The 23,908-nt window shown below is 45.3% G+C and overlaps 1 protein-coding gene across 1 annotated transcript in view; it reads left to right on the top strand.

Annotated features, from left to right (window-relative positions):
- Window positions 1-2,098: 2,098 nt before the first annotated feature.
- The window catches only part of PLD1 (phospholipase D1), a 134,891-nt gene continuing 113,081 nt past the window's right edge, over window positions 2,099-23,908 (top strand). The window contains exon 1 of the mRNA XM_045031116.1: window positions 2,099-2,225. The gene's annotated coding sequence lies outside the window, so the exon portion shown is untranslated. The remainder of the gene's footprint in view (window positions 2,226-23,908) is intronic.

Raw genomic sequence — 23,908 nt, 5'->3', positions numbered from 1 at the left:
TCTTTAGGGGAGGGTCTTCTCTTGACACAGATAAGCCCATTTCATTTTCAAAGTTGTCTTGTAAAAGGCTGGCTCATGGTTTTGGATCCTTCCTGTTAGCTGGGTAGAATGTGAGAGGAAGAAGACAGCCCTCCAACAAAATAAAACAAAATCCTCCATTACACTGGAATCTCTCCTCTATTACACTGGATTTATGCAGTTGTAATTCCATTGATTTTAATGGAGTAACATTGATATAAAACCAATGTGATGGCAACAACCTGTCCCATCATCTTATGCCTGCAGAGATGCAGTTATTATCCTAAACTCAGACTAGAAACATATAGAGATCCAAATTCTGTCCATTGATTTTCATGGGGTTGGACAAGGTCTAAGACAGGATGGAATTTGGTCCAAAGTGTTTATCTACAAAGTGTGGAAGGGCAGTAAAATGTTGCTGACCACAGCTACTTGTTAATGAAGACAAATCTCCATGGCTTACTATTTAAATGGGACATCAATAGGACAAAGCACTGCAGATGCTGCAGTAGAAGAGTGGCCATGAAGCAGCTAGATGGATAAGCCACCCAGGCAAAAGCTGACATGCATGACGTTGAGTGGAATTGGAATATGGCAAATAAGAATTACTTACTGGAAAGATAAGAAAAACTCTCCTCAAAATTATAATCACTTAGACCTCATAGAAGTGTATTAAATCTACCTGCAGCCATCTAGATTAAAGCTGTGAAAGACATCAGCCTCATCTCCATACCTATGACACCTCCTTGTCTTTCATGGGAACAGAAAAGCAAAGTTAAATTACTGTGAGGAATAATTAGATAATTTTCATGGCTAATTGCTGCTGGCAATGCAGACCTATTGTGGATAGAAGTTGTGCAAAACAAGTTTAGTTGCTGATAGACAATATTTCATGATCCTGTGCTCTGATACTCTTGGCTACATATATTTTTGTGGGCATCCCCTGCAGTGATGGATATTTATGCACTGTGTAATTAGCAAGTCAGCTGTAACTAAAACATGTGTGTGCTGCGGCTGCCCACCTGGCAATTGCTCATGCAATGCTAATCCAATAGGATTGGTGGCTGCTCCGGATCCACGTGGAACATTACTACAGTTGGGAGCAATGCAAGTTGCACAGCAGGTTACAGCACAGACATTTTAAAGGAAGCAGGTAGCCCCAGAGTAGCACTCATTGACTTCAGTGGGCTTTGAATTGGGTCCTGTGGTAGGGGAGTGATGTGGTGAGTTACCTGAGGCAGGTGGGATGGAGGGCAAGCCAGTTAGCCAAGTACCAATAGGCAAAGCTGGAAATTCCTTTGTTGTTATATATCCCAGCTGTTGAATTCCGAGTTCTTCTATATGACAGAGAGCCTGTTTCAAGAGCAATAGTCACTAGGAGAGATTTTCAAAGAGACTTAAGGGAGTTAGGTGTCCAACAAACGCAGCACTGCTATTTAGTTCTCTTCTACACTTTATTTTTCATAGAGCCTACAGTTCCCACATAGACCAATAGGGCCATCATTGATACTGCATATACACCATGTATTTGCCATGTGGAATTTACACAGGTTGTTCAGATGCAAAAGTTATAATTTGTATGTAAACTCTGCGTCCCCTCTCTAGACACGTAGATGCACATTTTGCGTAATTCATACACTATGCATTTTACACACACACACACACACTTCCGTTTATTGTCTATATAAACACAAGCCCCACATCCGTCTTTCTGCGGCTGTATCCTGACACGGGAACACTCCCAATTATTGTTCGTAACCAGCTGTCCCATGGAGGCCATTTATTGTTTTATAGACACACAGGCAAGTGATTGTGTCTCGCCTGCTCCGCTGCGTGTGGGACCCTGTTCTCTGCATGCACAGAGAGCTGTGCCGAACAGCCGGGCGAGAGAGAAATCCCCACCTCCAGGCACCCTTCTCATGCGACCGCGCCTTGAGAAACTAAAAGCCAAAGGCATCTGTGTTCTTAGAGCTCTCCTACTCTTCTTTCAAGGGCCCTCCCGCATAGCTCTGCACCAGGGCACAGCTGGAACCTTGTGGCCCCGCCCCAGCCAGGCTAGCCTCCCTCCCTGGTGTATGGAGACGGGCAGCGCTCAGTACAAGCCCGCTCCGTGCACAGAGAACTCTGGAGACACCTGCCCACACACGCAGACCTGCGCTGGGCACAGGTAACCCCCAATTATTTGGCAGAGCACGCTACATAAAGGAGTAAATGAGCTAAACTACTTGGGATCGGGGGGGGTGGGGATTTTGCCTGGCATAAAGTTTCTTCTGCTTTTGGGTTTTGGCTTAGCAGCCTCTCCTGGGAGGTTAGTCCAGCCTCTTTTGAGAGCTCCCTAGTTTGTTTATTTTTTGTTTAGAAAACTTTAGCTCTGTCTTCCCAATGCTGCTTTCTGCCTGAGGCATTTGATCCTGGCTTGTCAGCCGTGCACCCTTGTATGTGATGGCAAATTGCTCATGGATGGATACTATGTAAAAGAAATAACCTGCCTTACTTAGAATGAATGTATGGCACCTCTGCAGTCATGCCTCATTGCTACTTTCATAAAGCTCTTTGTGCTATTCCCACTCTGTACTAGACTGTGGTTTGGTTATAGTCTAATTTGATCAGCATGATTTAAAGAACCAGGAAGTATTCTGTTCCTAATGTAGGAGCTTTGCATATATAATACAACTATATAGTGCTTCCCTCCCCAAATTTCATTGCTTCCTGCCTGCCAAATGCCATAAACTAGGTAATTATGGCACTGCTCCCCTTTGATTGTGCCTTATATGTATCATTCTCCAAAACTATATTCAACAAATATTTGGCTTGCAACACTAAATGGTAAGAGGAAAGGATGTGAATTAGAAAACTATTATGCAAAATAGATTGCTGCTATTGCAATTTTAGAATGCAAAATTGCGGTATGTGCTGTAACGTCTTTGAACATTTGGGTACACTAATGGGACAGAGTTGCCCCCGATTTAGCTTTTTTCTTTAGCAATAGTTTGCTGGCTTCATGTTTAAACAGGAAATTTTACTTGTCTTTTAACAGACCACATGGCAGCTGACTATCCTTAGTTTAAAACTACTTGTGTATGATCTGCAAACAGTGCTTTGTGCCTGGAGATCTTGTCCAAACTTTTTTTTTTTTTTGCACTAAAGACAATCTAATTTTTCTTGTGATACAGAAAGCATTCAGTTGAGTATTTGACCTCATAGTCCTTTGAACCCCACTGGTTCACTTGCTAAAGCAGTGGAGCAATTTCACCAGGGTCCCTTCTTGTTGAATCCAGGTAAACAGTGTTAGCACTGCAGGCATTTTAGTGAACATTTTCTTGATCATTTGGTATTTTGCTGGTAGTAGCAAGTAGCTGGAATTGTAAAGTCTGGAGAAGTTAAATTTCTTTGATCCCTAATGAGTGAAGTTCATGCTGGCCAGGAAGGCTGGCAGTGTAGGGAGACTTTGTCTCAAACACCCCACCCTATTAGCAGGTGCTGATTCTGCTGTGAAAGTATAAAGTGGGTTTGGCCGACTCACTGGTGTACCTGGTTTATTATCCCATTTGTAGGTAAGGGAGGTGGAATCAGCCCTCAAGCAGAGAAAGTGAGTTTGGGAAAGAAAGGACCCTAACATCAGCTAAGCCTGAATTCATTGGTAATGGTGAAAGGTGTCCAATGTCTTGCAGGATTAGGACCTTAAAGAATGAAATTCCAAATTCTGCCCTTAGATACACACTTGTAACTCCCACTGAGCCAAATCATGTTCTCAGTTATACCTGTGCAACCCCAGCCAGTGAGTTCCATGAGACTTGTGTACATGTATCCTTGTACAAGAGCAGAAATGTGCCTCGCACAGGTTACGATTCAACCCCCTATGGAGGAGAGTAACTATGACTTTACCCCTGTAGTCAAATATCTGTGTTTGTATGCTTCTCTAACCCCTATAATTTATAAATAAAGAAAAGTATTATTCTTTTCATTTCTAGTTTGTGTGTTTAGATGCACGAGTGTTGTGAGATTTGCTGCATAAGCTTTGAGTTTCCAGTTAGAAAGAAGTGATCTATTAACTATTACTAGGAATTTCAAGTAATGGATCTAATAATAAAACTGACATAAGTTGCTTTACAATGGTACTACAGGAATTTAGGAAACAGGAAGCTCCTTTATTAGATATTGTTCTCACATGCAGTGTCCTTGTGAGTCTGATTTCATTGCATATCTGTTTACATTTGTAACTTAACTTGAACACATTGTGGCAAGGCACCTTCTCAGTTTCCCCAGCCTTCTCTGCTTTTAGCCCTGGTGAGACAGGCTTGGGTAATCTGGTCCCCCTTGGGACCCAGGGGAAGTCTGTTCCCTTCCTCCACCAGTCCTTTTTACAGTATATTTCTCCCTTGTGGGAGAGAATAGTGCCTCTCCTCCTGGCGAGGCTCGCTGTCTTGCTGCTCCTCACCTCCTGGCAGCAGGGCGGGCGGGCTGGCTGGCTCCTTCCTCCCCCTCCCGGAAGGGTTTAAAAAGGTCTCAGGCAGCCCTTGGTTGGAACCAGCTGATCCTAATTAACTTCAGGTAGCTCCCTCTCAGCTGATTCTAATTGATATCTTGGCAACCCCTTCTCAGCTGAACCTGATTCACCCGTAGTTACCCCCCAGTTGATAGGGAGGAGGGCCTTTTAACCCTCGGTTTCTACCCCTCCCTTGTAGCTGTCTGTCCTGAGTTTATCACAACATCTTGTGAATCAGCTACTTCCTGATATGCAATCTATATAGATTCTCTTTATCAGTAAAGAGTGGTATGCTTTCAGGGAGGACTTTAAAAAAAAAGACCTTGTCAGGTAACACTGGTCTACAATTTTTGAGAAGTTGTCTGCTTCAGAGATAAAATGTGCTATTTATTATGTATTTTGATGTGCTGAATTCAAATATGACAATTAAAACAACTGATTGGCTACTGTTTCTAAGTTATGTAAGTTTTTACATTTTATGTCTATGATTAAAACTCTACTATCTACACAATATACATAAATTGTAAACCTAGGTCTTTTCATGTGTTTATGGTTGTTTTACATGATAATATTTCACCTGTCCTGTTTATGTAACACTTTAAAAATCAGCAAAAGGGTTATATAAATAAAATTTATTATGAAACAAAAGGCAAAAATCTATTATGTACATAGTTTAGTCCTATTCAGTGTCTACTCGGCGCTTCTTGGCTTGTCTCTTGTATTCATTAAATGGAGCATCTCTTGTCACTGTCCAGCAATAGTTTGCAAGCATTGATGGGCTCCATTTGCCCTGATAGCATTTCTCCATTGTTGCAATGTCCTGGTGAAATCGCTCGCCGTGCTCGTCGCTCACTGCTCCGCAGTTTGGTGGAAAAAAATCTAGATGAGAGTGCAAAAAATGTATCTTTAGTGACATGTTGCAATCAAGGCTTTTTATGCCTTGAGGAGGTTTTCCACCAACAACCTGTAGTTGTCTGCCTTGTTGTTTCCGAGAAAATTTATTGCCACTAACTGGAAGGCTTTCCGTGCCGTCTTTTCCTTGCCACGCAGTGCATGGTCAAATGCATCATCTCGAAGAAGTTCACGAATCTGAGGACCAACAAAGACACCTTCCTTTATCTTAGCTTCACTTAACCTTGGAAATTTTCCACGGAGGTACTTGAAAGCTGCTTGTGTTTTGTCAATGGCCTTGACAAAGTTCTTCATCAGACCCAGCTTGATGTGTAAGGGTGGTAACAAAATCTTCCTTGATTCAACAAGTGGTGGATGCTGAACACGTTTCCTCCCAGGATCCAATGACTGTCGGAGTGGCCAATCTTTCTTGATATAGTGGGAATCTCTTGCATGACTATCCCATTCTCAGAGAAAACAGCGTACTTTGTGTATCCAGTCTGCAGACCAAGCAAGAGAGCAACAACCTTCAAATCGCCACAAAGCTGCCACTGATGTTGGTCATAGTTTATGCACCTCAAAAGTTGTTTCATGTTGTCATAGGTTTCCTTCATATGGACTGCATGACCAACTGGAATTGATGGCAAAACATTGCCATTATGCAGTAAAACAGCTTTAAGACTCGTCTTCGATGAATCAATGAACAGTCTCCACTCATCTGGATCGTGAATGATGTTGAGGGCTGCCATCACACCATCGATGTTGTTGCAGGCTACAAGATTACCTTCCATGAAGAAGAATGGGACAAGATCCTTTTGACGGTCACGGAACATGGAAACCCTAACATCACCAGCCAGGAGATTCCACTGCTGTAGTCTGGAGCCCAACAGCTCTGCCTTACTCTTGGGTGGTTCCAAATCCCTGACAAGGTCATTCAGTTCACCTTGTGTTATGAGGTGTGGTTCAGAGGAGGAGGATGGGAGAAAATGTGGGTCCTGTGACATTGATGGTTCAGGACCAGAAGTTTCATCCTCTTCCTCTTCCTCGTCTGACTCAAGTGAGAATGATTCTGGTGCATCAGGAACCGGCAGTCCTTCTCCCTGGGGTACTGGGCGCATAGCTGATGGAATGTTTGGATAATGCACAGTCCACTTTTTCTTCTTTGACACACCTTTCCCAACTGGAGGCACCATGCAGAAGTAACAATTGCTGGTATGATCTGTTGGCTCTCTCCAAATCATTGGCACTGCAAAAGGCATAGATTTCCTTTTCCTGTTCAACCACTGGCGAAGATTTGTTGCACAAGTGTTGCAGCATATGTGTGGGGCCCACCTCTTGTCCTGATCTCCAATTTTGCAGCCAAAATAAAGGTGATAGGCTTTCTTAACCATAGTGATTATACTGCGCTTTTGTGATGCAAAAGTCACTTCACCACAAACATAGCAGAAGTTATCTGCACTGTTCACACAAGTACGAGGCATCTCTGCTCACTTTGGCTAAACAGAAATGTGTCCCTTTGCAAAATCAAACACTGACAAATAAGAGAGCACGACACTATTTGATTTCTAGAGCTGATATAGGGCAATTTGTTCAGCAGAGTGATGTAAGCTTCGTTACGATTGCATCATCCATGACTTCTAGGAATAACATGATGCAATTGATATCATGTATGATGCAATATCAGCTTCAGATTGCATCATTCATTGTTTTGCCTAAAAAGCAAGTACTGTCCAAACCCAGTCATAGATTTATTCATAGATCCAGTCAAAGATGTATTTTAATCATTTCTGGTTTAAATTGAGATCCCTTCCCTTTATAACTCACTTATCCTCCGCTATTCCCAAGTCAAGGGTCGTATATACTGACCCAATAGCATAACTTGAAAACTAGAGCCAATCAACAATTTTAAGCATCATTTTCATTCTCAGTGACCCAGAGTTAGTAAAGTTTGACTACATTTATTTCAGAAGCATTTTGGCTGTAGAGCAGTGTAATAGGACCATGGAGCATTATGGAAGCAAACAAAGAGGTTTGCTATTTGGCTGTATGGATACAGTGAAGTTGAGATTTTAGATTTATTTGTTCATGTTCCCTTGATTCATTCTTAAGAGCCTTAAATCTCATCGCAGTGCAAGTGTGCCCCCTCAATGGGAATTGCACTCATAGGCATTGAGATTGATTGGGTAGTCATAAGGCCCGTAAAATTCCTGTTGCCTTCACTGGAAGTTTTGCTTGCATAGGGACTTCAGGGTTGAGTCTGTTGAGACGTATGTATACTAGCTGAACTGGTCTTTAATTAAGGGAGTCTGTACAACAGCATATAACTAGAGTGAACCTCCTATGCCCCCTCTTTGGCTAAAATCCACTCCCCTTTCTGGAAAACACTCCTTTTTGAACTGCTAAAATAATAGCAGGAGAGCTTAGAAGAATCTGGCAGATCACAAGTTAATCCTCATGTAAGTTACTTTGTCTAGACAACCTCATGCAGTTCTGAATAGAACTCAGCCCTGAATCTGACTCATAATATGAGCCAGGAAATGTTTGGATAGGAAAAGGGGGGGGGTAGCAACAGGTGTCTTTGGAAGCAGTTCTTTAGGCAAAGTTAATGCAAATTCAGAGTAAACTCTACTAGTTTGCATAAATATGTGCTTGAAAAGAAGCCAATAATGACTCCTTGATCGTAAGCAATTGCCTGTTCTCCTCTTCATATGAAGTTCAGAACACTTCACTGCTCTCATCTGGAAATTCCAGCCCCTAGAATCAAGACCTGTAAATGTGGAGTAGGACCTGATCAAACATGCTGTATTTATGTTGTTCACATGTGCCTGCTGCACTGGACAGCCGGCAAATCTTAAATAAATGGCCTATCTTCAGTTTATCTCGGATAATTGAATGTCTGCCATAATCCTGATCTGTGGGATGACAAAAAGAAATCTGATCAGAAGCTATTTCATTATTATGTAAATCTCACCATATCAAACAAAGAATCCATCTCTGGGTATGCATCAAGGCTGCTATATGTTTCAATTATAGTTTTAATTGCTTAATTTAGGATCTAATTCTGCTTTGTCTAACCCAGGGATCGGCAACCTTTCAGAAGTGGTGTGCCGAATCTTCATTTATTCACTCTAATTTAAGGTTTCGCGTGCCAGTAATACATTTTAATGTTTTTAGAAGGTCTCTTTCTCTAAGTCTATAATATATAACTAAACTATTGTTGTATGTAAAGTAAATAAGGCTTTTAAAATGTTTAAGAAGCTTAATTTAAAATTAAATTAAAATGTAGAGCCCCCCCGGACCGGTGGCCAGGACATGGGCAGTGTGAGTGCCACTGAAAATCAGCTTGTGTGCTACCTTCAGCACCCGTGCCATAGGTTGCCTACCCCTGGTCTAACCTTTCACACAACTATATGGCTTTAGATAGAGTTACAAGTGGTAAATCAGAAGGTAAGTTGGATCTTCTCTTGTGCTTTTATTTATGGATACGGTCATGATGGGCATTTTTAATATTGTGTGTAATAAGAACTAATAGTTGTAGCTATTGATTTATGTTACCATTTCTTGATCTATCTTTGAAATAATTTGCTGTAAGACTGATAGGATACCAGTTGCCAACTGATAAGGTGCAAAAGCAGCTGAAATGCAGATTTTTTTCCGTGTGTTTTTGCCTTCAGTTTTCCCCATAAAAGAGGACTGGGTGGATCAGCTAGGTAAATGGGTGTTACCAAACATATACACTATCTTCTGCCCAGTGCAGTATTTACTTATGTGCCTTGGATAAATACTTGTGCTTCATTATTTCCTTTAGAAAGAAATTCTAGAGAAGGCAGTACATTCTGTTGTGTCTTCTGGGCATCTTGGTCTGCCACCCAAAGCTGAAATTTTATATATATTTTTAATTCTCCAATTTTTCCCAGATTTATGGACAGAATTAAGGCTAATGGGGTATAAAGATATAAAACACACCCAATGTGGTGTTTTAGGGTCTGTGAAACTGACATGCTGGTAAAGTCAAACTATAAATGATGGTATGCAGTTTTGTTGCTTTGTAAATATTTAATCACTGTGCCCTTCCTCTTCTGTGTGTTCTTGTCCTTTCACACAGCCTGATCTTGCACCTTTGAAGTCAACGGGCCTCTTATTCACTCACTATGAAAAATGGGTGCACCCAACCTAGGTGTCAGGGAGCAAAGAATTCTTTTACATTGGCTTTACACTGGTGTGAATGAGGACACAAGCAGTGACGATTTAGGCCCAATGTCAGTTTTGCCTTTGACTTTAATAGTAGCAGGACTGGGTCTATAATCCCTGTAGGCTTTTGTGTGTGTTGGTGTGTGCACATGCCAAGGTGTAAAATTATTGTTTGAGACTCTGCTTGCAGACAGATTTTTAAACCTTCTTGAAGGAACATAATTTTTTTTTGAAAGCTCCTTATGATGGGGAGGAGATTCTACTTCCGCATGGTGTGGTTTTTTTTTTTAATTATTATTTATCTCCTTGACCTGGAGGCTGTTTGTTTCAGAACCAGTGCTGTGTAGGTGTTCACTCCATGTACCTGCTCCTTCTCATGGAGGCTTTCTGATAAAAGGAAAACCCAGAATTATATGATTCTATGAAAATTGCTGTATTTGCCTAACTGGATGTTGGGTGACCAGATGTCCCAATTTTACAGACACGGTCCTGATGTTCAGGGCTTTGTCTTATATAGGTGCCTATTACCTCCTGTCCCGATTTTTCACACTTGCTATCTGGTCACTCTAGCTGGATGGCATTTCCTCTCTCTCCTCTTCACAACGTGGGAGGTTTTTTAGAAAGGTCTTCAGGAGTTGGCTGGGACTCAGTGCTATTTCCTCAGCTCACTCTGGGTCTCTTCAGTGCTTACATTTATTTATTTTCAGAAACAGTGCTGCTTTGTCAGCCTGGCTTGTGTTTCTCTTTGAGCAGACGTGCTTTTGGGGGGCTCATTTAATCCCCTTTTTCTGCTGCAGTCACTCCTGTGTATGATTCCTGAAAAGAAGTTGATGCTAAAAAGTGCTGTTGTGGTGCAATTCACCTTTCTTCCTCTCTTCCTAGCGGTTTGTTCTGCTCACATGGCAAGAGAGGGTTTAGGGTTGCCAGGCATCTAGTTTTTGACTGGAACGCCAGGTCGAAAAGGGACCCTGGCGGCTCTGGTCAGCACCACTGACCAGGCTGTTAAAAGTCCAGTCCGCAGAGCAGTGGGGCTAAGGCAGGCTCCCTGCCTGCCCTTGCTCCATGCAGCTCCCAGGGGTAGGCAGGGGACTCCATGCGTGGCCCCTGCCCTGAGCGCCAGCTGCGCAGCTCCCATTGCCCAGGAACCATGGCCAATGGGAGCAGCAGGGGCCACCTGGCCGTGCCTTCACCTCAGGGCCAGACATGGCAGGGCAGGCAGGAAGCCTGCACCCTGAACTGCCTGCCCCAGGTCAGAACCCCTTCCCTCACCCTAACTGCCTCCCAGAGCCCGCACTCCGCACCCCTGCCCCAGGTCAGAACTCCCTCCTGCACCCTAACTCCCTCCTGGAGCCCACATCCTGAACCCCCTCCTGCACCCCAGTTCCCTGCCCCAGCCCTGAGCCCACAACCCCAGCTAGAGCCTGCACCCCAACCCTCTGCCCCAGCCCTGAGCCTGCTTCTGAACTCCAAACCCCTCATCCCCAGTCCCACCCCAGAGCCCACACCCCCCTGCCAGAGCCCTCACTCCCTCCAGCGCCCCAACCTACTTCCCCAGGCCTGAGCCCCCTCCCGCACCCTGACCCCCTCATTTCTGGCCCCACTCTGGAGCCTGCACCCCCAGCTGGAGTCTTCACGCCCTCCCGCACCCCAGTGAAAGTGAATGGGGGTGGGGGAAAGCGAGCAACAGAAGGAGGGGGGCTGGAGTGAGTGGGGGTGGGGCCTCAGAGAAGGGGCGGGACAAGGGTGTTCGGTTTTGTGCAATTAGAAAGTTGGCAACCCTAGGAGGGTTGCATGTGTATAAGTGACGGGCGTAGCATTACTCTGCTAAACCCAGGGGGCATAGTGCAGATCCCCGGACTAATGTGACCATGGCCTTCCTGTGAGGTCTTTACACTACAGGGAAACTGTTTTAGCCAGAACGGTTTTTAAAGATGGTTCCCCCCAAAAGTGCTAATATGGTTTCTCTGATCTGTTTTGGTAGGGACCTAACCTACAGAGGTTGGCCCCAAAGAACCTAAAACTGGAGGACAGGGATACCATGGTGCCAACTTTATGGGAAAAATCCTGTTTTAAAACTATTCTGGCTACTATGATTCCCTGTAGATGAAGCTGGGTCTCACTCTTGACTTGCCCAATATGGTGAATTGGTTTCTCAACACAGCCCCCATCCCTAAAAGCCACAGGAAGAGTCCCTACCTTCACTACCGATGAGACCCAGTTTAAGCAGAGCTATTGCAAAACTGGTTTGTAACAGGGTTGCGGTGCTGCTGGCCAGACTTCTTCAAATCTGGGTGTGAAGACTGTGTTCCAGATTGGGCTGGATTGGGCTTTGTTTACCCTGGCCTGTTGCACTACTATTACCAATGTGGGACCACCTGTGGTGTTATGATAACTAGCCTCCTGGCAGGGGTGCTGTAGGACAGTGGTTTTCAAACTTTTTTTCCTGGGGACTCAGTTGAAGAAAATTGTTGATGCCCGTGACCCAACGGAGCTGGGGATGGGGGGGTTGGGGTGCAGGGGTAAGGGCTGCGGGGTGGAGCTGGGAATGAGGGGTTCAGGCTGTGGGAGGGGGCTGTGGGCTGGGGCAGGGTTTGTGGTGAGGGAGGGGGTCAGGGCTCAGGGCTGGGGGTGCAGGCTCTGGGGTGGGGCTAGGGATGAGGGGTTTGGGGTGCAAGAAGGGGTTCCAGGTTTGGGGAGGACTCAGGGCTGGGGCAGGAGATTGGGGCACGTGGTTGGGACGTGGACTTACCTCTGGCGGCTCCCAGTCACCGGCGCAGCAGGCAGGCTTCCCGCCTGTCCTGGCACTGCGGACCACGCTGCGCCCCAGAAGCGGCCAGCAGCAGGTTTAGCTCCTAGGCAGAGGCGCGCAAATGGCTCCGTGCGACTCTCGCCTGCAGGCACCGACCAGTGGGAGTGTGGAGCCGGTGCTCAGGGCCGGGGCAGCATACGGAGCCCCGTGTCCCCCCTGCCTAGAAGCCGAACCCGCTGCTGGCCGCTTCTGAGGCACAACGCGGTGTCAGAAAAGGTAGGCACTATCTTGTCTTAGCTGGGCAGCACCGCTGACAGGACTTTTACTGTCCCGGTTGGCGGTGCTGACCAGAGCAAAGCGACCCAGTGCCTTACATGCCGCGACCCAGTAGTGGGTCATGACCCATGGTTTGAAAAACACTGCTGTAGGGTGATAATAGGCAGCCCATTCATCCAGTTTTAAGCCAGTTTTTAGTCCTCCTTTTCTGTGATTATGTGCCCTGTGAGGTACTGAAACAAAACTGACATGGTTTTGTCTGATATGGACGGGGGATGCCATTTTGAAGATCATACCCCTCCATTTCCACTGGTGTGACCTCGCACATACCATGCGTGTGAGGTCACGCCACTGGAGTAGGGAGACATGCGTTCTAGCCCTGCTTGTGGGGGTGTGGTAACGCTTTTTCTGGAAGTATGAGAATGTCCAGGATTCTGGGCATGTGGCAGTGGCCCTTCTAGATGATTATACATAGACAATTAGAAAACTCTAATTTTAGGAAGTGCTTGGTGAGTGAGACCAGTATATGTGGATTAACGAACAAAGCCTGAAGGTTGCACTGGCTTGGCTGTCTCTCTTTCTGTGCTCAAACACAGATCCTAGTGTCAGGAATGAGTCGGCTTCTGCAGGTATGTGAAATCAGAAACTAAGAATGTTGCTAATACCCTCTGTGGTTTCCTTTCCCCAAAATACAGAGACAATAACAGTCATGGGAACATACCAGGTTCCTTTACCTAGGCACATAGATTTGAAAAGGGACATGTTTAGGAACTGGACCTTCTTTAGATCACAAGGAAAACTGTGAAATTGTAACAAGGCTGAATAAAAGGAAAACAAAATAAGAGCAGCCGCACTGTTGGCGAGAATGGGCAAAGGCTCTGCCACATGCTTCAACAGTATCTGGATTATGTCAGCAGCAGACTGACTTCAAAGTCTCCAAAAGTACTTCCTACCCACACAAAAATCCTATACCAATGGTAAGTCTTCAACAAGTGTAATCGAGAATCTGGAGAAAGAATACATCAGTGTATTGCCAATTTGAGCAACACGGTTAACTCATGCAATCTTAATAGGTGAACTATTTTGGTATAGATCAGTAATAGGGCTGAATGATGCAGGAGTTTGAATGAGAATGTTCAGAAAACCCATACTAACTCTACCAAGAGTTACATGTGCAAAGCTTGTGTACAAGCTCACATCCAAATGCAGAGCATAAGTGGAGCAGGTGCAGGCAGCACCAAGGCTCACAGGGAAAGCATGGAAAAAAAGGAAAAATGCACCAAAATTTGTGCAAAAGCAATGCACAACTACAAAGGAGAGGAGATAAAATGTAAAAGGAGACCTGTGGGTATTATGGAGGAAAAACATGCTAATGGAAAATGTCCCAAATATGGGATCATGTGCAATAAATGTGGCAAGGGAAATCATTATGCCAAAGCTTGCAGACAAGAAAAACAAAGAAACAAAATGTGCGGTATTGAGGAAGCAAACAACTGAAAATAAACAAAGAAACCTAAAGCCCTACTAAAACAAGACACTCCACTCCACATGCTTCTCCCCTGGGGAAAAGATGAGAGAACAAACAACAAAGAACAGATGTGTAATCATGTTGATTACACCACTACTGGAAGGCGCTCTGATACTACAAGTGATGAGTGTGGTATTAGAATAGAATAAATGAGAACAGAAATTCTTTCGAGAATACATCGGAGCCATTCTGGAATAGAAGACCATAGCTGGAAAGGCAGAGATGCCATAATACTAGCCAAACATGACCAAGGATATCACAGAACTGGTGAGCAGTTGTGATACCTATTGGAAATGAAGGCCAACCAGCAAAAAGAGAAATGAAATTACACAGTATTCCTCACAGACCTTGGAGCAAAGTAGGAGCGAATCCTTTCACTGCAAACCACACAAACTTGTACTTCTGGGAAGTGGATGAGCTGTCAGACACAGCAGTGACCATCATAGACAAAGCAGTGAAGCATTTTAGCAGGCTTGGTATCCTAAGCTGTGTAGTTTCACATAACAGTTGCCAGTTCATTTGCAGTGAGTTTGTGCACGTTACTCCGGAATGAAAATTCAGTCATATCTCATCACCATACCAGAGCCAGTCACGAGGCAAAGCCAAATTGGCAGTTCAAATTGCTGTGGCTCTATTAAAGTAAGCTGCAAAAAGCAGAGAAAATACAGAGCATTCTTGGAGAAAGTCTCCTGCAGAAGGTATGAATAGCAAGCAGCCTGGTACAATGGTTTATGTCAAGAAGCACACTTAAGGTGGTGCCTCAGCATTATTACAATTGGCAGTGGCGGAAGGAGTAACAGACAAAAAAGGAGACATGCAAAGGCAAAGCCTACTACAATTGATTAGCTATAACCAGGAGACCCTGTCAAGATCAAACTGTTTTCTCAGGACAAATCATGCACCCGGAAGCAAACTACATCTGTTGAACAGACAAATCCTCGTTCATATTACGTAGCAGGGGAAGGGTTTATATGACACCAAAACCAGAAGTACATTAATCAACTGTGAACATAAGACAAAACCAGGAAGTGGAGAATGGTGAAATATGCACTCCACTGAGACTTGCTCAGCAGGACATGGAAGAAAACACAGGCTGACAAGCCACTGATAGATATTGGAACAGACTCTCAAAACACACTCCCACCAGAAGAGCCAAGTTCAAGAGAATCTCCTGTTATCATAAGAGAAACTCTCACTCCTTCCAGCATCCAACCACCTGCAATGTAGACACATAACGTATAATACTAAGGCAGGAAAGAACCACCATCTGAAACCCTGAGGAAAATACCTTAGTTGCAAAAAAGTTAAGAGTTAGATAAGTTAAACAAATCAATTTTGTTATATATATGATGATATGGACTTTAAGGGAGTTTAATAGAATGTTAATTTAAGCAGGTTATGGTGTTCACGTTTAATTTTGCTATCTGAATTGAGTGTGACAAAAGGGATGTTATAATAAATAGCTTCCTGATTGGGAGCACTGTAAGTAGTGTGCAGCAAGTTATTTTACATAAATGCTCTCTCTCATCGAGCACGTTGGTGTGGATTAAGGAACAAAGCTTGAATGTCTTTGCTCTCTCTCTTTTTAGGTACACCAAACGTGGTAGTTACAATGGGAGTTCTATTGTGAAGAGACCAGGTGTCTTAATTGTCTTCTACACCTGTTCTGATTCTTAAGTAAGGGCGTCCACAGATAAAGTAAAAAAAATCCAGCCTGGGTTCTATTAAATAGTTTTTGTGGGCCCGGAGGGGAGATAATTTGCATCCTCATTCCCATCCCATCCCAATCTTCCCTTCAGCCTGGCCTGTCTCCAACTCTTGCCTAAAATGAACCACCCAGAGAGGCTTCTATAGGGGATGGTATTGTGAAGACAGCAGAGCTGCCCTTCCACAGAGAATCCCCCCTCTGTGCAGTCCCACTGGTTTGGTGCAGAGGTTGGGCAAATCACAAATGGGAAAAAGTCAGGTTGCGTCTTTTCCATTCTGTGGGCCCAATCCTGTAAACACATCTTGCCGGGCATAGTGCTTACTACCATGAGCAGTGGCACTGTAGTTGATTGTAACAATTACGATTAGAAAGCACTGCACCTGGAAGTGTTTGCAGGATTGGGCGCATTGTCAGTAATTCGGTAGACTGAGATTTTCAGAACTGGATTTGGATGCCTGATTCCCTCTAAAATGAATATTTCCATTAAAATTGAGGGGAAATTTATGTCCAGATTCCTATGGCAGCTTTACATTCTCTGCCACAGAATTTTTTTTCACTTCTAAGATTCTTAAGATTTATTTTTAAGTCCTCAGCTCTAGTAACCCCCAATATGGACAAAATCTTTGAGAAATTTTAAAAACGTAGCAGTGGAGCTTGTATTTTAAAAACACACTGCTATAAATATTTATATTTTTCATGGAAACCTGCAGGATTTGAGAGAGAGAATCACTACAGAGCAGAGTGGGTATGCGTGGGGTTGTTTGCATAGACCCTCCACGGCCTGCTCACTCTTGGCATTGACCCTTGTGTGCCTTTGCCATCCTTGGAGAGAGGCAGCCTTTGACAAATGAGAGTCCAGTGAAAGGAGGGGAGAATATTTTAAAATGATCTTAGTGTGATTTGGGGCTAACTTAAAGGTGGGATGGGGAGGAGGAAGTCTGTATAGGAATCTGTAAAGGCACAATATATAAGTTTGGTGGGGCTTCATTCTCAAGACATTTCAAGGAAATCCTGCAATAATTTTAGTTTCCAGCCAAATCACCTTGGGCCAGAATCTTGAGCCCTTACTCATGCTGGTGAGCCATTATTCATGTGAGCAGTCCCAAAGGTTGAATATAACACTCCCAGACCCTAGCTGCCAGCAGGTAGGATTGAACCTGGGACCTCTTAGTGCACTCACCTCTACTGCATGAGCTAAGGGCCATAGGCCTTGTAACTAAGGCTGTAGAACAAACTCATTAATCTCTCTCTCTCTCTCTGTGGTCTTGGTGTCACTAGATGGGACAGAGCACCATACCCAGGAGGCGTGTGGGTTACATAAGTTCTTGTGATGGTGAGGAAGGGCTCTGTGATCTGGCCCTTTTGTTAACTTTTGGGTAGCTCTATAGGTTGGAGGCAGGATGATAGGATGATACAGTGGTTAGTCTGAGACTTGGGAGATGTGGGTTCAGTTCCCTACTCTACCACAGACTTGCTGGGTAACCTTGGGCAAGTTACTTAATGTCTCCATGCCTCAGTTCCCTATCTGTACATTGGGGATTATAGCACTTTCCTACCTCCCAGGAATGCTGTGCGGCTGAATATATGAAAAAATGTGAAGGGCTCAGATACTATGGCAATGGGGAGATGTGTAAGGATCCGAGATAGACCTGCTGACTCCACTCAAACTCATTGCTGCTGTTACTTGATTATCCTACTGACACCCTTCCAATCAGCTTAATAATGTGCTTTTTGATTAAGCACCTTATGTCTAAGAGGAGGGAGCTAAAATAGGCTCCTGTCAGCTTGCCTTCTACAAACTGCAGAGCTTGTACTTCCTTAGAGTTGCCTAAATTGCAGCAGAACAGCTCCTGTTGCTCGTTGAGCTATGCTTTATCTTTGGACATTTGCTGTGCCCCTCCCCAGATCTGAAGGCTAGTTTGGTAACGTGGCCCCGGCGTTTTCCAAAGGGATTAGTTTTATCCGGTTCATTTGATTGGTTACCTCTGTTGCTACAGCATAGAATGTGACTCAGGAAACAACCAGATGGTGGCATCCAGGTTTTTATGTAACGATGCAAATACAAGCTGATTGCCAAGGAAAATCTTTTCTCTTCCCCACCCAAAGGCAAATTAGGCATGGGAAAATAATCATGAGGAAATTATCTGGAGTAAACCTTCAGCAGCAATGCAATTTCTTTGCCTTGTGCTTATCTCCTGGATAGTTCATTGTGGTTCTCCGATGCAGCCTGCAGTGGAACAGAGAGCAGTATTAGAGACACACCACCTTAGGGGGCGATCAGGAAAGAACTGTGCCTCAGGTCTGCTTGCGCACCTGTTGCCAGCATGAAAAGCCACCGAAAGTCTTTGGCTTTAATATGTGCTCTTACAGGGAGGACATTTAAAATTCTTTTCAATGCCAATTCACCATGTGGTGTTGGATATATTTAAAATATAATTAGGAAAGGAGCATAACCAAGTGGAGCTCCTGCCTTGCTTTGAACATGTACACAGTATACATCTTTATTATAGCTAGTTGCAACATTTTTTTTTTCTGGAAAAAAGTCAACTTTTTGTCAAATCAAAAATGGTCATATTTTGCCAAAACCATAAATGTTTCAATTATGAAATGCTGCTGTAGGGTCTTATGGGAGTTGTAGTTCAAGTGCCTTATGCTCCCATTCTCTTCTATGTGTAGCACTCTCTGGTTGGAGTGTATCAGTCTCTCCGAATGGTGAGGGGAAAATTTGGTGCATCATGGGAAATATAGTCTGGCTGGGAGTCCCATTGACAGAGGAGAGTCAGGACATGAGAAAACCAAACTTCATTTCCTATGCGGCACTTTGGCAGGATAATGCCCAAGTGAAATATTTTGATCTTTGGGTGCTTGCTTTTTCTGTGAAGAAATGAAATATTCTGTGGAAGGCAGACACTTTTCATGAAAAATGTAATTTAGTCAAAAACTCAATTTTCCAAAAACAGTTTTGATGGAAATATTTTGATCACCCCTAATCTTCATACAGTGAAATGTTGCCCTCTACCACAAGTTAGAGCAGCATCCGGGGTGCTCTAACATGGGCTAGGGAAGAAAATCAGGCAGCCATAACCGGTTGCTGGTTCTTAGCTTCTTCTTTTCCCTGTCCCCTTTCCTGAGCTGCCCTGGTGGCTGCATGGAACATAAGAACAGCCGTACTGGGTCAGACCAAAGGTCCATCCAGCCCAGTATCCTGTCTACCGACAGTGGCCAATGCCAAGTGCCCCAGAGAGAGTGAACCTAACAGGTAATGATCAAGTGATCTCTCTCCTGCCATCCATCTCCACCCTCTGACAAACAGAGGCTAGGGACATCATTCCTTACCCATCCTGGCTAATAGCCATTAATGGACTTAACCTCCATGAATTTATCCAGTTCTCTTTTAAACCCTGTTATAGTCCTAGCCTTCACAACCTCCTCAGGCAAGGAGTTCCACAAGTTGACTTCTCTCTGCCTCCTGGCTGGATCCCAGTGCACCTCCGGCTCCAGGCAGTCTCTGCTTCCCACACATGGGGGGCCCCACCTGTCTCCCCAGAGCTGAGCCACCTGGGACTGATGCAGAAGCCTGGCCAGTCTCAGCCAGTTGCGGGGCGGGGGAGGGGGGACGGACAGTGTGGGGGGCTTGGCTGGGCCCCTCTAGGCAAGTGGGTCCTGAGGGAGTCCGGAAAGGGCAGGCCCTAGCTTGACTGATTGCACCACTCCCGAGGGGCCGGAGCGATTCCCTGCCCCAGGACCAGCCCTGGCTGCGCTGCCGGCTCAGCCTGGCAGACACAGTCACATTCCAGCAGGGCTGGTGAGTGGGGCCGGGAGGCAGGGTGTAGGGGAGGGGGTCTCTGGAGGGCCTGGGGGGTGCTGGCCTGTGAGGGGGTGGGGAAGATTTGTGTTTTGGGGCACTAGGGAGTGGGGGTTCTGTGCAGGGCGCTATGCATTTGTGGCAGGGTCTGGGGAAGCGCTGGGCAGAGCGGGTCCAGGGGGGCTCTGGCCATAGGGAATGGGGGGGGTGTTCTGGTGTTGGGCAGGGGGGCTGTGTGGCATGACAGGGGCCCACCCTTGAGGAGAAGGGCCATGCTGGCAGCACAGAGCTGAGAGGCCATTGTGCGTCTGGCAACTGCCGGTTTGTAAATAGTGCCTTCGCGCTGGGCGGAGTGGGGCCACCCCTGCTATACCCCATTGTCCCTGTCTGGCCCCTCGCTCCAGGGACCGACACCCCCCCCGCGTCATGCTCCATTGCCCCCATGGGGAGCCCACAAATAGGTTTGGCACCGGGCCCACAAAAGGTTAATCTGCCCTGCTCCCCTGTGGTCCCTGTTCCCCGAGGGCTCTGCCAGCCACGGAGCCGGGTCCCCTGCCCAGGCAGCTCTTACTGGCCGCGTGAGCAAAGGGGACTGGGAGCTGAGGAGCAGCTTCAACCCCTCGCAGCAGCAGCAGATGAGGGAATGCAGAGGCTGCCTGCTCCATGGCACCAGCCAGAACAGCAGCTGTCCTGCACTGTCCGGCTCTGGCTTCCCGCCTCTGACCTGGCAGGGGGCGAGGAAAGAAGGAGGGGGGTGTGTGTGTGTGTGTGTGTGTGTGTGTGACTGACTGCCTGCTCTTGCACTGTAGTTTTCTTGCCCTGATCCTCAGGGGTGCCAAGGATAAGGGCTTCAACCCCACAGGGGGCACCAGGAATCGGGGCTTCAACCCCCTGGCTTCAGCCCAGTGGGAAGTGCTGGGGCTGGAGCTCAGGGTTTTAGCCACGGGACCCCTGACAGAGTTCACAGACCCCCTGTTGAGAACCGCTGTTCCAGGGGCTTAACCAACTCATCTAGATATTTGCCTAGTTTTACAACAGGAAACATAAAAAAGCACTAGCGAAGTCAGTACAAACTGCTCTATACACTATACACTGAAATGCAAGTACAATATTTATAGTCCAGTTGATTTATTTCATAATTATATGGTAAAAATGAGATAGTCAGCAATTTTTCAGTGTGCTGTGACACTTTTGTATTTTTATGTTTGATTTTGTAGGCAAGTAGGTTTTAAGTGAGCTGAAACTTGGAGTACACAAGCAGGGCCGGCTTTATGACCCGCGGGGCCCGACTGGAATACTCGGTGGCGGTCCGGGGCTTCGATGGCACTTCGGCAGTGGGGGGTCTGCTCCGGGTCTTCCATGGCACCGGAGGACTCCCCCCGCTGCCGAAATGCCACTGAAGACCCCCGGAGCGTGGCAGTGGGCACGGGGCCCTCTTCAGCGTGGGGCCCGATTCCGGAGAATCGGGGGAATTGGCCTAAAGCCAGCCTTGTACACAAGACTCCAGAAAGGGTTACAGTAGTCTGGAAAGGTTGAGAGTCACTGCCCTGGAAGGCCACAGTTCAGAGCCTTGAAGGCCAGCCATTGGGCAACACTGGTTTATAGCCTTGCTCTTTTTTCCCCTGCAAAGAGAGAGGGAGGAAGCCTCTTTATAGACAAATTGGAAAGCATTCAGAAAGGAACTACAAAAGGATGAGCGGTCTAGCAAACCTGCTTTATAGTGAGACACTGAAGAATCTCTTTCTGTTTTGTTTATGGAAGAGGATGTTAAGGGGTGACTTGATCACAGTCTGGAAGGAGCTACGCAGGGAAGAGATTTCTGATGATAGCAGAAGAAGGAATAAGGAGATCCAGAGATTGTCTACACTGGCACTTTATAATGCTGCAACTTGCTCGCTCAGGGGTGTGAAAAACACCCCCCTGAGCGCTGCAAGTTTCAGTGCTGTAAAATGCCAGTGTAGACAGCGCACCCGCGCTGCTCGTAGCTATTCCCCTCCTGGAGGTGGATTTTTTTAGTCTGCTGGGAGAGCTCTCTCCCAGCGCTATGCCGTGACTACACATGCCACGTTAAAGTGCTGCCGCGGCAGCGCTTTAACATTGCCAGTGACAATGACCCCGACATAACCACTCAGTGACAAACCTGAAGGTGGCAATTTTGCAACAAAAAACCTTCAAAAACAGACTCCAAAGAGAGACTGCTGAATTCGAATTAATATGCAAATTAGATACAATTAACTCAGGCTTAAACAGAGACTGGGAATGGTTGGGTCATTACACTAATTGAATCTATTTCCCTATGTTAAGTTCTCCTCACACCTTCTATGGGTCATCTTAATTATCACTTCAAAAGTTTTTTTTTCTCCTGCTGATGATAGCTCATCTCAGTTGATTACACTCTGCCTGTTGGTATGCATATTTCCATCTTTTCATGTTCTCTGTATGTATAAATATCTCCTGTCTGTGTGTTCCATTCTATGCATCCGAAGAAGTGAGCTGTAGCTCACGAAAGCTCATGCTGAAATAAATTTGTTAGTCTCTAAGGTGCCACAAGTAGTCCTGTTCTTATTGCCAGTGAAGACGTGCCCCTAGTGGTTGGAAGCTGAAGCTAGATAAATTCAGACTAGAAATGAGGCTCAATTTGTAACAGTGAAGACAGTTAACCACTGGAACAACATACCAAGGGATGTGAATTGATCGCTTTCCAGTCAAAATTAGCGTATCTTTTAGAATGATACCTATAGCTAACAGTTATGGGGCTGATGCAAAATCACTAGTTGAGGGTCTATGGTTTGTGTTGTGCAGGAGGTCAGACTAGATAATCATAAATTACGGAGCCTTCTGGCCTTAAAATCTTGAAATCTGTGAGAATCATGGCCAGCATTTCTTGTTTTGTTGCCACCAGGTGGTGCTGCTGATTCCTTCTTCACCTGGTGCTAAGCAGACTTCCTGTAAGGTGACTAGTACGTGAACGAAACAGTGTGTTCTTTTTTGCTTCTTTATGATGTATGGACTTTATTTTTCCTCCACATATTTTTTACATGATCGATTCAAGTCTTACCAACTCTTATGGGGACAGGGGCAGTAGTAAAATAATGACGTCACAGATAGAGAGAATGAAAATGGAACAATTAAGAGTCGAAGTCACTTTGAGTCAGGTTGTTCAAACCCTTTTTGTTTAACTCTTATTTAACTCAAGTGCCTAGCAGACACTTGAGAGTAATGATGTCTGTTAAAGTATCAGCTCCCTCAGCTTTTCAGTCACTGGGGGAGAGCTCACAAATCTTCTTCTTCTCCTCCTTCTCCTCCTCCTTCTTCTCCTTCTTCTTCTTCTTCTTCATAATTAATAAAAAGAGTGAAACACCTCTCCTCCCCCACAAGAGGTCCCCAGCACAATGAGGGAAGATCAGACATGATGTTCCTGATATGCCAAAGGTGAAACTCAAGCAGAGGGGGAAAAAAAAACAAAAACAAAGCTAACATTTCAGGCCTTCTTCAAACATGATAAAGAAACAGAAAAGGGTGCAAACAATTTAAAAAAAAATCTTTGCATGCCACCTCTAAGGCCTTGTCTACACACACAAGTTACTGTAGCTATAGTTAAAGTGATACAACTCCCCTAGTGTGGACACAGTTAGTTATATTGATATAAAGGTGTCTTATACTCGTATCACTTGTTGTTCCCATATGGGAATATGCCATACTGGTGTAAGGCACCTTCATAACAGTATAGCTGCTTCAGCATTAGGGGTTTCAGCCATATAACTGTATTGGGAACCCCCAACCGTTTGCCCTCCAATTGACATAGTTATATCATGGCCCATGATGTCAGCCTCCAATATCCTCTTGTTACATTTTCCAATAAGCATCTTTGTGCTTTCTCCCATGAACCCTCCCTCCCTACCTGGCCCTCTCCCCTCCCACCCCATGGTCAGGAGGTGTTCCCCATCAACATCCACAAAGCTACAGCATTATCATCCTTCAGATGATGGCTGCTTTTGTGCAGAGATGACTGACTAATATTGTCTCATTGTTTTCTTGTATGCCCACGTCTGTATATATCTATCTGTTGTGTAACACTTAGATTGTAAGCCCTCAGGGCAGGGACCGTCTTTTTATTCTGTTTGTACAGTACCTAGCGCTGTTGGATCCTGGTAGATGACTAGGGCTCCTAAGCGCTATGGTAAAACAAATAACAAATAATAATACCGGTACAAAAATGTGTCTAGACCAAGCATGGGTCAGATTCATCCCAACTG

The sequence above is a fragment of the Mauremys mutica genome, chromosome 9, assembly GCF_020497125.1.
Source record: "Mauremys mutica isolate MM-2020 ecotype Southern chromosome 9, ASM2049712v1, whole genome shotgun sequence".
Lineage (NCBI taxonomy): Eukaryota > Metazoa > Chordata > Testudines > Geoemydidae > Mauremys > Mauremys mutica.
This window is presented reverse-complemented; position numbering and strand designations above follow the sequence as displayed.